The sequence below is a fragment of the Anabrus simplex genome, chromosome X, assembly GCF_040414725.1.
Source record: "Anabrus simplex isolate iqAnaSimp1 chromosome X, ASM4041472v1, whole genome shotgun sequence".
NCBI lineage: Eukaryota > Metazoa > Arthropoda > Insecta > Orthoptera > Tettigoniidae > Anabrus > Anabrus simplex.
This window is the reverse complement of record NC_090279.1, coordinates 10817972-10834476: the sequence shown is the minus strand read 5'-3', so window position 1 is coordinate 10834476 and position 16505 is coordinate 10817972.

Sequence of the window (16505 nt, the reverse complement as noted above, 5' to 3'; positions counted from 1 at the left end):
TTCTCGGGCAATTTTTCCCTGTTCTTCGGTGTACGACCCATTAACGTAATAAAGTCCGTCTTTTCTATGTGCAATGAATAAGGTACTATCGTTCGCATCTGTAACTCGAGCGGATGTTTTGTCAAACACTACGCGGTGACCCCTGTCTACGATCTTCCCGACTGAGAGTAGATTAGTACGCAGATCGGGTACGTACAATGTATCGCATAGGTCGAAACTTTTATCTCAACCATCAAGGTTCATTGACATTGTCCCAACACCTTTTGCACTTATTTTCGTTGCAGAACTGTTCGCGAACTTTAAATCGTCAGAGACATTTGATTCTACTTGTGAAAAATAGTCCAGATTTTTACACATGTGCGATGTACAGCCGCTGTCGATGCGTCGCGGTCCGTCACGAACTTGCACGAGTTCAGTTCTGATGTAATACATAGCGAGGTACTTCCTTCGGCCTTGTGAGCATTGTCATGATCATTTTTACTCGATTTGCACTCCTTCGCCTTATGACCTGTCTTTTTACAACGATAACAACGAAGAGATATGGATCCTCCGTTTTCGCCTTTATCGACTTTGCTTGTGGGCTTTCTATAATTCTTGTTCTTGTATTTTCGTTCAGCAGTCATACAGTTTTGCATCATGTTGTTCCGATCACTGCTCCTCGCGTCACTTTCTTCGACAATTTTTATGCGTAATACTTCGGGCTTTGGAAGTTCGTCGCGAGATTTGATCGCGCACCGAAAGTATTCGAAACTGGCTGGCAAGCTATACAGAAGTAATATGGATAACAAATCATCGTTGATTGCTACGTCCATACCATTGAGCTTGTCCACGGCGTCGATTAATCTCCGCAAATGATCGCGTACATCCCCATCTTCACTCATTCTTTGAAGCACGAACTGCTTTAATAATGTTGCTTTCCGCGCTGGCCCCTTCGATTGGTAAATCGACTCTAGTTTTAGCCACAGTTCGTGCGAAGTGACACAACCTTTTACCTGTTTCAATTCCGAGGGTTGAATCGCCAAGATGATATCTGACATTGCTTCACTGTCACGTTCTTCCCATTCTGTAATAGCGGCCGCATTCTCGCTGACCGGTTCAGGTTTAACCTTTATCCCAGCTACGTACACCCTCGTACGATTTTTTACTAACACAGCCTTCATGTGAATTTTCCACGTGTCAAAGTTGTCCTTTGATAACGTCTCGATGCGCACCATACTTGAAGTGTTCATCTTCACACACTATTTCTTCGCAGAAGACACTTGGCTAAATGTTTAACTCAACCTCGCCAACCGTCCGCGACACGATGTTTTCAAGCGTCTATTTTCCAGTGTATTTTATCACTACACATTTAATCACTTTCCAAACGCGCATCCTGGGACCGTAACCTGTTGAAAATGCACAATGAATCGGAAAGTAATAAGATCAGCACGGTTTATATTAAAATGACACTATTTATTACATACGTAAATCACAGGATGGATGCACTGAAACAATAGACATTGAGATTACAATCATGACGGGTCAGAATGGACAAAGAAACCGTAGTGTGTAGGTGACGCTACTTGATGGTGGCTCAGCCAGAGTCATATAAATAAATAAATAAATAAATAAATAAATAAATAAATAAATAAATAAATAAATAAATAAATAAATAAATAAATAAATAAATAAATAAATAAATAAATAAATAAATAAATAAATAAATAAATAAATAAATAAATAAATAAATAAATAAATAAATAAATAAATAAATAAATAAATAAATAAATAAATAAATAAAACTAAATCTCCTTAAATAATTGAAATTATTAAACTACATCTATTAACATTTACGTATTTAGATATCTTACATTCATGAGGTCAATAGGGCATGTCTGGTGAGTGTAAACGGTCCACTGATTCACCCACCTCATTCATTGATGTTAGTGCCCCCACAAGCCATGAGTTAGCCCGAGCCACAGTTCTACCTTTGCCTAGTATTGCGACGAGGAACATGTAATGGAATCAGCTCCAGTAATGTTGAGCAATCCACTCTATTCGTCAGAGACTTATGAAGAAAGAGGGTATTGGCACATCTGCGGCGTGAGTGCAATGTCCTCATGCTCATAATCAAACAAAAAGACTCGAAATCGGACGAAGAGAGAGAAATACCCAAACCCTTGTAGCTGATCCACTTCATGAACCGGTCTATTTCCCCTACAGTCGCTCATAATCCTGCGACTCTGTTACTGCTCTACACAGTGTAGAGTCATCTGTGATTGCAGTTCTTTACTTGTACCATTTATATGTAAAAGAAAAATAAACGGCCTGCGGGATCGCCGTTTTAATCATTACAAGATCAGATAACACTTCCCCTACTCTAATTCTCTGAGTCCTATTAGATACAAATTTAGCCATCAATTCAAAAATATTTTGCCTAGACCAACAGCCCTTATTTTCAACATTAATCTCCCATAATCAACCCTTTTAAAAGCCTTCGATAGGTCGGTAGTGATACAGTCTATTTGACCCCAAGTGTCCAAAATATCTGCTATCCTTTGCTGGAATCCTACAAGTTTAACTTCACAGCAATAACCTTTCCTAAACCCTAACAGTCTTCAATCAAGCCAGTTAGTAACTTCGCCCACGTGTCTAATATATTCAGCAAGAAGGAGCTTACAAACAGCACATGTCAAATGACTGGCCTGCAATTATCGGCTTTCTCTTGTAAAATGGGGCTACTGTTACAACTCTCAGTTAATTTGGTATCGCTCATTGACGCGAACAGTAATCAAGGAAGTATATCAGATATGGCACTATATCACAACCTTTAATATATCCCCAGAAATCTTACCCGTCCCAGTTGCCTTTCCAGCTTTCTACTTTTCTACTTTCCACCTGTGCAACTTGTGAATGTCATAATTATTATGTATAAATACAGGTAATTCGCCAATATTAGTCGCCTCCTCCACAAGGACAGTATCTTCACATTCAACTAGCCTTACATATTGCTGACTGAATAACTGCCTTGTGTAAATCTTCGCATATTCGCTCCCGCTGTTCATTAACGATCCCTGGAATGTCCTTCCTGGTACCTGCTTCTGCATTAGACTCTCTTTACATATCCTTTCATTGCTTCCTGAAATTCCTTTGGTTGTCAGTTATATTTGCCATCACGTTAACTTTGCTGAGTTTTTCGCTAAATTCAATTTCCTAGTGAGCTCCTTTAATTTCTCCTTAATCCCGCAACTATTCCTAACTCTATTTCTTTCGAATCTGCACATCTTTCTTAATCTCTTTATTTCCCTGTTATGATATATTGGGCCCTTGCCACTTTCAAAGGTACATATTCGTTTTCACACTCCTCAGCTATTGCTTAAAATCCAACCCATTGGCGGTTTACATTTTTATTTACCATTTTCCATTGGCCATAATTGCTTTTTTTAAATTTCCCCAATGCCACTGTTGTAAACAATGGTATTTCCTAATAATGCTAGCTTTGTTAAATGCTACATCTCTTGTTTTGTATCACCCTAGCCAGTAGTATTGGTCCAGACAGATTTCAGAGAAGGAATTATGGTGTTTAACAAATTGCAACAGAAGGTAGGAACTTGTCTCTGTGTACTACCTTCTTCCACCCTTGCTCTTCACATACTGGCCGCCATCTTGGCCAATCACTCGTCTCTCCCGCTCCCCTGACGTTAGTTATACTTCTAATAACTTCCAAAGTGAATCCACATTCATATAAATATGTGTCACTGGCCTAACCCGGCAGGTTGATCGGGAGCCCTGCTGGATGTGCGAGCCCGTTATATTGTACAGAGCTGGTTCTCTGCTCCTCTGACTGTAACTATTTCCCAACGAAGCAGATAGCAGAGCCTCGGGTGTAACCTTATCGGATGAGTATCTGTTGAGAGACCAGACTAATGAATGGTTCAACGAAGCCTTTCGGAAGAGGCAAGGGCGGCAGTCTAGATGATTGACTGATATGGCCTTGTAATAATACTCAACATGGATTAGCTGTGTTCATACTGCTACACGCCTGAAAGCAACGGGAAACTACAGACATAACTAACTCCCGAGAATATGCAGCTCTCTATGTATGAATGATGCACTGATGATGGCTTCCTCCATGGTAAAATATTTCGGAGGTAAACTAGTGCTCCATTCGGATCTCCGGGTGGGGACTACACGGGAGGGGGAGATCATCAGGAAGATGGATACTGACATTGTGCAAGTCGGAGCGTGGAATGTTAGAAGTTTGAATCGTTGTGGTAGGTTAGAGAATCTGAGAGGGAGAAGGATGGACTAAAGTTAGATGTAGGTTGATACTAGCAAATGTACCCGTGCTTCGCTACGGTATTCTGCATTGTATACGAATATTGAAGTAAATACTGTACATGCAGTAAATAAGATTGTTTTAAAATAGCATGTCTCTTAGCGTTATCCGAGAAACAGCATGGAGAGGTTCCCATACGTTGTTTCCTGTGTAAAGTGCTTGTTACGGATTTGTGATGATAACGACAGGCTCACTTGCCTACTGCCATTCACAATCGAGTTGGGAAGTTTACATTATAATTGCAGGCCCCATTGCCTACTGCGCGGTCACAATCGATTTGGGGAGTTTCCGTTACAATGGCAGCCCCCCTTTCCTACTTCCAGACATATTACAAATTGAGGAGTTTTTATTATAATGGCAGGAAACTTCCCTACAACCAGTCAAAATTGAGTTGTGTATTTATCATTATAACGATAGGCCCCTTTTCCAACTGCCAGCCAGCTTACTGCCAGTCACACGAAGTTGGTGAGTTTCCATCAAAATAGCAGGCCAGTATGCCTAATGCCAGTCATATTTTAGATGGGTACGTCTGTTTATAACTGCGGGAACGCTTGCCTACAGCCAAACACAATCGGGTAACGGAGTTTTGAACAAAACTGCATGCTCCCTTGCCTTCTGCAAATCAAATCGAGAAGTGAATTATTCATTACAATGGTAGGCCTGCCTTATTAATGCCAGTTACACTGGAATTGGAGAAGGCCCCCATTCCTACTGCCAGTCAAAGTCGGTGTGGGGAGTACTGATTACAATAGCAGACACACCCTTTCTCGATCGCTACAAAGTCGACATCAGTGAATATATATATTTCGACATACGAAAGTACTGTATGTGCTTGTTTACAATATTGCAGATCTTCATTTACAGATTAACTGCTGCTAAACGATACATCATATCGAGAAAGGATTGTACCATAAGACGCCGGATATAGCGGCCTAAATTGCTGGTCTTATGATATCTCATCTATTAATGGGTCAGATTGAGTTAGAAACGTGGAATAAGGTAAGATTTGTGAAAGATTATCTCACATTGCAATGCTTTTCGGATAATTGAGTGACAGCTACATACATAGCATTTGGCTCACATATGGCTACTGGGTGGACCAATTTTCGTGTAGAGTTTGATGATTCTATCTATCCTCTAAGTGATGAAAGGTATGAATTATGTATGTGAAAAGTACAAATTTACTTAACATCGAGAAATAGAGAAAAATCAAGCGTAAAATGGATATAAATACGACAACAATTCGTAAGACCAAGGTTGTAGATCACTCCAAATTGAACGGGGACTGTGCCATCCGTTATGTGATAATACTTCCCGAAGGTCTGCACCATCATTAAAATTGCCTCCATATTTCGATATTCTTCGGGATAGAAAGGGAAAAATTTAAATATCTTGGAAGTTTTCCGTCCGTTACAGGCTAAAACGTATAATTTTGCCAATTTTCAATATCCTTCTTCGACTGTCAGATTATGCCGCAAGCTGGGTTTACGGTGAGGAGTGTAAAAATTAGGACTTTCAAGAAACTAAACCAAAAAAATATGCAGATGATCATTATTACCCCTTAAACGTGTAGCTGTACGAAAATTTCGCCAAAATAATCAATGTACAGGCACACAGTCGTTACGATTTTATTTACATAGATAGATAAAGAACCTGCTCCACGTACATCACCTTTTGGGCTATATCCGCTGGACTTAACCGGAAAAACGGACCGTTTATTATATCTCCCTTATTAATCCTCCTGTCGAAAAAATGCACAAGAAAAAACGTTTTTGAGAGGGAATTCCATCACGTTTGGTCCATTTGCAGTCAGGTTGGTCTTGTACTGTAAATGTTGTGTAAGAGTAAAATCACCATTTTGGTTCCCTATAAACCGCCAGTCCATTCCGGGAACATGAAATGTTATTGACGATTAACACATAGCGTTTGACAGGTGGATGTTAATGTAAAGTTTGACTCAAATATGTTCAGTAGTTTTCAAGTTGTAAAAAATACGCTTTATACGCACCCGCTCTTGAGTTAAGTGCGGTGGGACTTGTACCCGAAAACGGTCCGTTAATGATATATCCCTTATTAATCCTCGTATTGAAATGATGCACATGAGGAAAAAGGCTTAGATATGAATTTCCATTTAGGCAGGTAAATTTACATGAAGTTTGGTTGTCTATATTTTGTGGGAATGCAAAATGACGGTTTCGGTTTCGTATAATCCCCCAGTCAATTCAGGGATTTTGAAACAATATTTGCCCTAAAACCTACCAAAAGACAGGTGTATTCTAAATATCAAGTTTGGTGGAAATATATCCTGTAGTTTCCAAGTTATAGACAAACAGACAAACAAACAAACAGACAGACACCAGAACTGAATGTATGCAGATGGTCATTATTACACCTGAAACGGATAACTGTACGGAAATTTCGCCAAAATTGTCAATGTACAGACACACTCTAGAAGTGCAGACCCTTATTTCGATAATTACAGCTTCGTAACTGTACGACGTATCTACAAACGGACTTCACCATCAGACGCCTATTTCAGTGATCTACATGGTTGGTCCTATGACATCTTCTCGTATCTCCTATATTCATGGGATAGATTGAGTTAGAGTCATTGAATGGGGTGAAATTTTGTACAGTTTTTGGATGCTACTTTATATTTTGATTCTCATATGACAGCTAGAATCATAAAATTTGGTTATAACATTGCCAATGGTCATCTCAATGTGCGTGCCGAATGTCATGATTCTACCTTTCCTATAAGTGTGTCAAATGATAACATATACGTGTAAAAGTACAAAATCAACTTGAAATCGAGAAATACAGCTGTAATTAATGTATTAGGGATAGAAATACGACGAAAAATCATAGGACAAAAGTTGTAGATCTCTACAAAATGAAACGCCATTTTCCTTATGACTTACTGATTAGCCACCAATTACCCCGAAACGAAGGTCTGCACCACCGTTAAAATTGCATCCATACTTCGGAATTTTCCAGGGCCAAAAGTTATACATTTGCATAGCTTAGATTATTTCCTCAAAGGAAAGAGTGTCCAGCATTCGGGATTAGCACTCGCAAACATACGCGGTAATTAGGGAAGAAAATAATACAATTTAGTAAGTTGAAATTAGTAGAAAATGGATTTTAACTGAGGACATCCGTATGACGACAAATATGTAAATACCAAGTGAATGTACTGGAAAATCAAATGCTCGTCAATAAATTATGCCGGTGTGAGTTATGGATATCAGAAAGCGGTAATCGGAGAGAAATTTAGCTGCAGGGATTCTTAGGTAATCAGATAAGAAGATTAATATTTGTGTTATTACTTAAGCTATTCGAGGACGGTTATACCCTCCATTGATATTCCGCCAATATCCCGTAGAATGGCCGATTGACGACTCTCTTGCTTTCTACCCAAGGAACAACCACGAATTTAAAGGAATGATGAGGAAAATGGCAATACGTTACTTCCCTGCTGGCAAGCAGTCAGAGACGTTGCCATGGTAACCCATATATTCGTTATCGGTCTGGTGGTGGTGGTGGTGATTATTGTTTTAAGAGGAAGTACAACTAGGCAACCATCCTCTATATAACACTAATAAGAGGGAAAATATGGAAGGGGTCCGACACTTCGAAAAATGAAGATATCGGCCAAAGGAAGACAAGGGCCACGAAGGGCGTGAAAATGAAAGACTCCCTAGCCCTCGCAAACCTAATAGCGTCGGGGTCGGAAAAGAACAAGAGGTGACCAAGAGATGTCGGATAGGATAGGTGAAAGTGAGGAGCCTGGCACAAGTAAGTGGAAGCAATGCCAGGACTCAGCTAAGGGCCCCGTGGTTGCAAAACCACGCTACAAAGTTCAGAGCCCCTGGGGCCCCTTTTAGTCGCCTCTTACGGCAGGCAGGGGATACCGTGGGTGTTATTCTACCACCCCCACCCACAGGGGGGATTATCGGTCTGTCGGTCACTCAATGCAGAGCATGGTGTCGGCAGAAAATAGTAAATTTCTCCATCATTTGAAGAGTAAGGTAAATTATGAACATAACGAAAGTTGTTTATAATGAAGAGACCTTTCACATACGGTCCACAGAGTTTACAGAAAATCAATAGTATAAGAGAAAATGGAGGAAAACCGTTGTGGTTTTCCTATAAGACCCCCGTCTTTTCAAATATTTTAAAATGATATGCATATCGAAACCTTCCCCGGGGTGAGTATACTCAAAATATGAAGTTTAGTTGAGATCTATCCAGCCGTTTCGACGTGATGGTGGAACAAACAAACAAACAGACACGAACAACTTTATTTATAAGATAAGTGAAGTACGTTGGCAGAAAGAACAGGATTTTTGGTCAGGCAGCTACCGAATTATCAACACAAAATCAAACAGGGGAAATGCAGGAGTTGGTTTAATAATGAATAAGAAAATAGGGTAGCGGGTAAGCTACTACGACCAGCATAGCGAAAGAATTATTGTCGTCAAAATAGACACCAAACCAATGCACACCACGTCAGTGCAGGCCTATATACCTACTAGTTCAGCTGATGATGAGGAAATCGAAAGACTATATAAAGAGATAGAAGATTTAATACAATATGTAAAAGGTGACGAGAATCTAATTGTGATGGGAGACTGGAATATAGTGGTATGCAAAGGAAGATAAAGTAATATAGTAGGAGAATTCGGATTGGGACAAAGGAACGAAAGAGGAAGTCGGCTGGGTGAATTCTGCACTGATCATAATTTAGTCCTTGCTAATACTTGGTTCAAGCACCACAAACGACGGCTGTATACGTGGACGAGACCTGTAGACACTGGAAGGTATCAAATAGACTTCATTATGATTAGGCAGAGATTCAGAAACCAGGTGTTGGGTTGCAACACTTTCCTAAGAGCAGAAGTGGACTCCGACCACAACTTGTTGGTCATTAAATGCCATCTGAAGTTGAAGAAACTGAAGAAAGGAAGGAATGCAAGGGGATGGGATCTAGACATGTTGAAAGAAAAGAGTGTGAGGGATTGTTTCAAGGAACATTTTGCAAAAGGATTAAATGAAAAGGCTGAAGGAAACACAATAGAGGAAGAGTGGATAGTCATGAAAAAAGAAGTCAGTAGGGCTGCTGAAGAAATGTTTGGAAGGAAGAAAAGATCAAGTAAGAATCAATGGATAACTCAGAAGATCCTAGACCTGATTGATGAACGACGAAAATACGAAAATGCTAGAAATGAAGAAGACAGAAAAGAATACAAGCGATTAAAGAATGAAGTGGATAGAAAGTGCAAGGTATCTATGCAAGAATGGCTGAAGGAGGAGTGCAAGGATGTCGAAGGTTGTATGGTCCTAGGAAAGCTAGGTGTTGCATACAGGAAAATTAAGGAAACCTTTATAGAAAGGAAATCTAGGTGTATGAGTATTAAGAGCTCAGATGGAAAGCCACTTCTAAGAAAAGAAGACAAAGCAGAAAGATGGCAAGAACATATCCAACAGTTGTATCAAGGTAAAGATGTAGATGATTTGGTTCGGGAACAGGAAGAGGCTGTTGATGCTGATGGAATGGGAGACCCAATTTTGAGGTCAAAGTTTGACAGAGCTGTGAGTCCTAAATAGGAACAAGGCTCCTGGAATTGATGACATTCCCTCTGAATTACTGACTACCTTAGGAGAAACCAGCATGGCAAGGTTATCCCATTTAGTGTGTAAGATGTATGAGACAGGAGAACCGCCATCCGATTTTCGGTAGAATGTCGTTATATCTATTCCCAAGAAAGCCGGTGCTGACAAGTGTGCAAACCGCACCATTAGTTAAGTATCTCGTGCCTGCAAAATTTTAACACGTATTATTCACAGAAGAATGGAAAGACAAGTTGAAGCTGAGTTAGGAGAAGATCAATTTGGCTTCAGAAGAAATGTAGGAACACGTGAAGCAATCCTGACTTTACGGCTGATCCTAGAGGATCGAATTAAGAAGGAGAAGCCCACGTACATAGCGTTCGTAGATCTAGAAAAGGCATTCAATAATGTTGATTGGACCAAGCTATTTAACATTCTGAAAGTGATTGGGATCAGATACCGAGAACGAAGAATTATCTAAAATCTGTATAAAAATCAGTCTCCAGTCATAAGAGTGAGGCAAAGCTGCAGGTTGTCCCCCCTCCTTTTCAATGTTTACAAAGAACGGGCAGTAAAGGAAATCAACGAGGGATTTGGAGAGGAAATCACAATCCAAGGAGAGGAAATCAAGACCTTGAGATTAGCCGATGATATTGTTATTTTATCAGAGACTGCAGAAGATCTCGAGAAGCTGCTGAATGGTTTGGACGAAGTCCTGGGTAAGGTGTACACGATGAAAATAATTAAGTCCAAAACCAAAGTAATGGAGTGCAATCGAATGAAGGCAGGTGATGAAGGAAATATTATATTAGAAAACGAAGTCTTAAAGGAAGTAGATGAATATTGTTACTTGGGTTTAAAATAACTAACGATGCAGAAGGAGGAAATGAAATGCAGACTAGCACAATCAAGGAGGAGCTTTCTTAAGAAAAGGAATTTGCTCGCTTCAAACATTGATACAAGAAATAGAAAGACGTTTCTGAAGACTTTCATCTAGAGCGTGGCATTGTATGGAAGTGAAACATGGACTATAACCAGCCAGAAAGAAAGAGAATAGAAGCTTTTGAAATGTGGTGTTACGGAAGAATGCTGAAGGTGCGATGGATAGATCCAATCACGAATGAAGAGATACTGAATCGAATTGGTGAGCGGAGATCGATTTGGCTAAATTTGACGAGAAGAAGTGATACAATAGTAGGACACATCTTAAGACACGGAGGACTTGTTCAGTTGGTTTTAGAAACAAGTGTAAGAACGGTAGGGGTCGACCAAGGTATGAATATGGCAATAAGATTAGTGCAGAAGTTTGATGCAGTAGTTACGTAGAAGTGAAAAGGTTAGCAAATGATAGGGTGGAATGGAAGGCTGCTTCAAGCCACTCTATGGACTGATGACTCAAACAACAGCAACTTGTGAGATGACTTACCGAAGTGCCAAACTTCGTCCATCTGTCATATTTCAGGCCTTCACAAGCATAACATTCCAATACAAAACTAAAGTGTTTTATAGGCAAATACACATATTTGTGAAACATTTGAACTGCAAATTAATTTGAAACTTTAAACCTGACTGTTGAAACGTTAGTTAATGACTCTCCTCTTCATGAATATGCTACATTACCATCGAATTGTTTTGAAAATAAAATACAGTCCGTGGTTACTCACTGGTAAGGTGAAGTAATTTTTAAAATCGGTAAGTAGTTTTTGACTCTATCCGTTACAAACAATATTCTTTATAATATTAGTATAGATTTAATACATGGATCTTCAAACATGACACTTGACTAACTTTATTAATTCTGCTCATCACTAACTAACCGCTTAGTGCTAATTGAAAATTTTAACATTATTTCAGATGGTGAACACGTTAGCTATTTCAACTCAAATGCTAGAAGGATTTGTCCGTAATTCATCACCTGCAGATCATTTCTCGTTTTCAGCAGTAATCATGTCAGCGTCACACGAAGAAGCCTCAACTTCAGAATGTTTTAGTTTTTTAAGTTATTAAATTGTGACACTAGAACTATTTACGTTTGCTGCTAACCACATAGAAATTGGTAAATTTTCTGTTAATATTTTATGTATTACTTGTGAAATAAACCTACTTTCGAAACCCATAAACTGTGAGTGTTAATGCGAGCTCCTCGTAACTTTTGTGGAGCACTGTACCCGTGCGGTCGCTGAGGTAAACATGCAGCCTGTTTTTGCCTATTGTTGTCAACAGCCAGGAAGAGTCCAGAAGTTCAAATTCACGGGATGTATGCTTTGGTGACATACGTATTTAAGGCAGCAATAAAGCTGTTAGCACAGCGTATACCAGACAAAGTGTTTCACATCACCTGTTTGAGTAGACTATAGTATTGCGCTATGCAATATAAGGTACTAAGGAAAAGAAGATTTATTTCTGTCATTCTTATGTAGCACTCAAGATAATTTCCTTACCAATGTAATACACACACAAGTTGTTATGTTCAGCTCTAGACACATAGTCTTACTAATAAACATCCTTATACACTTGTTTAACACTTGAATACACGTTCATGGCCACTTTTTCTGGTTAGGCCGATCTGTATATAAATCTGAATGTTATCGGGTGACATAGGTAAATATCCAGTTATGTACAGTATTTCAAGCCGCATCTAATGCCATTAACAAAAATAATGTTAAAAAGGAATCGAGTGTGAAAATATTAACATAATTGAAAGTTACTTCAGATAAAAAATCTTCATAGCATGGAACCTATTATGTCATAACTCCCATTTCATCTTCATTAAGTTTTCAATTATTTCACAGGTGGTAAAGAAACATTTCTGCTCAACGTAGATAAGTTTGATTTTAAATTTGAATGATAAAATATCAGTACGTGTCATTCTTTACAGTCATGTTCAGAAATTAGTGTGCGCAAGCACGGAAACGTCAGTCGCTGGCCAATGTCTTTACTATTAACTCTACATTGAGGGGAGGGGGAAAGCAAGGTAAATGGTCTCCGGATACGGAAGTTACTTTTAAAACAAACCTCAAGTTTTTATCTCGCTTAGTTCTTAATTTGTGACAGGAAGAACGTCTCGTTTGTTTAGGTTTCACGCGTGATGTGCCAGTAGGGATCTCACATTCCGTCTGCATTTAAATCTCCAGACAGTCGTATGCACTCCAGTGTTCATTTTATTATCAGTACAATACTGATGAAATAAAAATCAGTGATAAATGAACTCTTGAGGACAAGTGGATTGTGGTTGTGAAGTTTTGTGTAATTTGAGAGTGCGTGCTTTTGCGTGGGGCTTTTTAGTTCATAGAAAAAAGGCAGAAGCCTGCACAATGGATCTTCAAAATAAGAAGAAACGTTCCATAGTAATAATATTGTCACTGATAATAATTACAAACCTCTTTCCTCGCTCATGTCCGCAATGCTGTGAGAACTTGAATTTCGCAAGATATGAAGCCGCCTCTAGGATCTTTCATTAAATAATTTCTGGCTGTGTTAAGGAGAATTCGAGCATGCGCCTTCGTAAATGTAACTTACATTTAATTTCAAAACTTCCGTCATCTTGTTTCACTCCACCTCCTACAGTGTTTTATTTTTCTGCCTCCATAATCATAAAATGATCTGTCTTCTACTATGTCTTCACAACGTTGTTTTCCGTTCTTTCAATGTTTGCTCAATGGATGAGTCGGATGTTTCACCACGATTATATTACTGCAGATAAACTGATCACTCGTTTCCTTTTCGTCACTCGGTCCTGGTCTGTACAAGTAATTCAGCGAATAACTATAACAGACGTATACACGGGAAGCTTATACACGGTTTATTAGTAACAAATTGCACATCAACGGTGTATAAACCTTGTATAAAAGTTATACACCGTTTATTAGTAAGACTGATAAATATTAAAACATTAAGACCACTGTCGCTTCCTTTTGCTCCTAGTCACTTGCTATGCCATTATCCCCATGAAACCTGTTCATGGCAGTTATGACATCAGCTGCTCTGTTAACGACAGTGAAGACTGGAGTAGGGATCTTGGCTGAATCTTGATGTACGCCAATTTCAGCAGGGAAAAACGAACTAGATTCCTCTTTCGTAGAGGGACGGACATATCTTCCTTAGTTTGGAGGTATCACATGTCCCATCATCTTAGTCATTAAAAGCAATACAGTACACATTTCGGCTGGAGAGTATTAAGTACTATTACATTAACAGTCCTCTCAATAGTCGAGAAACAAATTAAATAGGTAATATGTTAACTGGTGAGCAGCTCAACAATAGGGGCAGGGTGTGGTCGGATCACACGGAAGAACGTCGGTTCGATTCCTCGTCAGGAAGTCGACAAATTTCAGAAAATAGATTTCCTTCTCCGGAAGTGCACATTGCCCTGAGGGTCGCTCAGTCTACACCCGGTTAATTCCTTGGGGTAAAGGCGGCCGGGCGTAGAGCTAACCACTCTGCCCCACCAAATGCCGAGGTTACGGATAGTGGACTGTACGTCCGAGCTGATAAGTGGTGTGGAGGGAGAGAGGAGGAGAGGAGAGCCGGTCAGTACATAACACTAGAGTAGTTCAGTCGAACAGTTGGATGACATGCATATTGCCTATCCCGGTCTTCGGCGAGGGGAACTTCTGCGCCTTCTGTATTTGAAGTCGTCCTCCGACCAGACTACTAAGCAGTATCGAACGGTAGAGAAGGGAGGCACGATGAAGTATTTATGAAGCAATTGTGATCAGTCGAAAAAGGTAAATGAACATGTAAACGGCCTATGAGATAGATTTAAAAAGATTCTCGAGATGTTTAAAAACAGGTATGTGCCTTTCATGGTGAAAAGCAAGAGTTGTTACGGCCCACTATAATATAACAGACAATAAAGTAGTTTAGGAAAGAGGTGCAGGTCAGAAAATCTATTTATCAATTAGAGTGAAGAAAGGACAGACTGCTGGATTTTTCTAGGAAAATTAAATTACGATAAAAGTCAAGGAAAGCATAATGAGTTGGTTACTTGCAAGTCATGAGAATGTTAGTGAAAGTGTTGAGGTATTTATTGACACATTAGGGGTGAAATAGATTCCTCGAAGTATATTCCAGGGATCATGAATGATCAAGGGTAGTGTCCTGGTACAGGTGGTGACTAATACTAGCGAAGGACGGAAATTAGCTTATAATAATAAAGATCCTTACAAGAGAGATACTAAGAATACTAAGAACGAAATCTGAAATTGATAAGGAACCAGAGAATACACAAAAAAGGTAAAGGATCAGGATATAGTTGGGTATCTGAAGTACTGATCTGATTACAGTTTGCAAAAGGGAACAATACCAAATGCATTGAGATTTGTAGTGTGCAAAGTACGGGTTGGTTAACATAATGTGGGTAATTAGATGTCAGTGATATGTAAGGTGTGAGAAATAATTATACCCAATTATATTTAACACAGCAGTTGTCAGGATAAATGGCAAGATATCTGAAATCTTCATGACACAAAGGGGCGTTCGCCACGGCTGTATGTTTTCCTATTGGTGGCAAAAAGATATCGAATCTCCGATATGCATATGACACTGTATTGATTGCCATGGATGAGGCAGAAATGACAGAGCTTTCAGACCGGGTCAGAACTGAGAGCATCAGTTTGAGTTTGCATATCAACACGCTAAATACAAAAAAATTGGTAGTTTGTAGGCCTGGCAAGCTGAACAATCTCTGTGCCTTCAGCGAAATGGAAATGGAATCTGAAATGTTTTACCTGGGTGTCATCATAACTAGCAATAACAGCTGTGAAATAGAGATCAGGAGAAGGATTGCCACTTATCTCATATTTGGAACGATCGCTACATTTCTGTAAAGCTGAAGATGAGACTAGTGCAGACACTGGTACTCTCTGTCTTCCCCTATAGAGCTGAAACGTGAACCTTACGAGCTTCACATTGGAATAAGATCAAGTCTTTCGAGAAGTGGTGCTGGAGAAGAATGCTTCGCATTCCTTGGACAGCATTTCCAATCTACAACTACATCCTCAAGGAGCTGAGCATCAATACCAGGTTATCGGCAAAATGTCAACAGAGGATTCTCCAAATCTTAGGTCATATTATGCGTCGTGGAGAAGGAAGCCTTGAAAAGCACATAATCTTGGGAAACGTGCCTGGAAAGAGGGAGCGTGGGCGAGCACCTATACGCTGGACATGCAACAAAGACATCGTTCATACAATCTACCGATACAGCAGAAGACCGTGGAGGATGGAAACGGATACAAAGAAATATCTTCAGAGATCACGATCCTCAGGATTGAGGGACCGATATAGACAGACATATTTAAGATGACATGTGGATGAGGACTCCCTTGATGTTAGTTGACAGTTCTGTTATTTTCTAAAACACCATTTAGCGGGGAACCATTAAAATTAGTTCCCTTACGATTACCTCTTGTTTTGCTATTAAGCCTGTTGATAGGCTACGTGCTGTGCAGTGAGGGCTCGTGAGGGATCACACAGACGACAGCAGAACTAAACTAAACGAAAATAAATTAATTCGTATGTCAAGACCCTTCACTGAACATTCACGGTCTTCGAAGACGCGGCAGTAAATGTACCG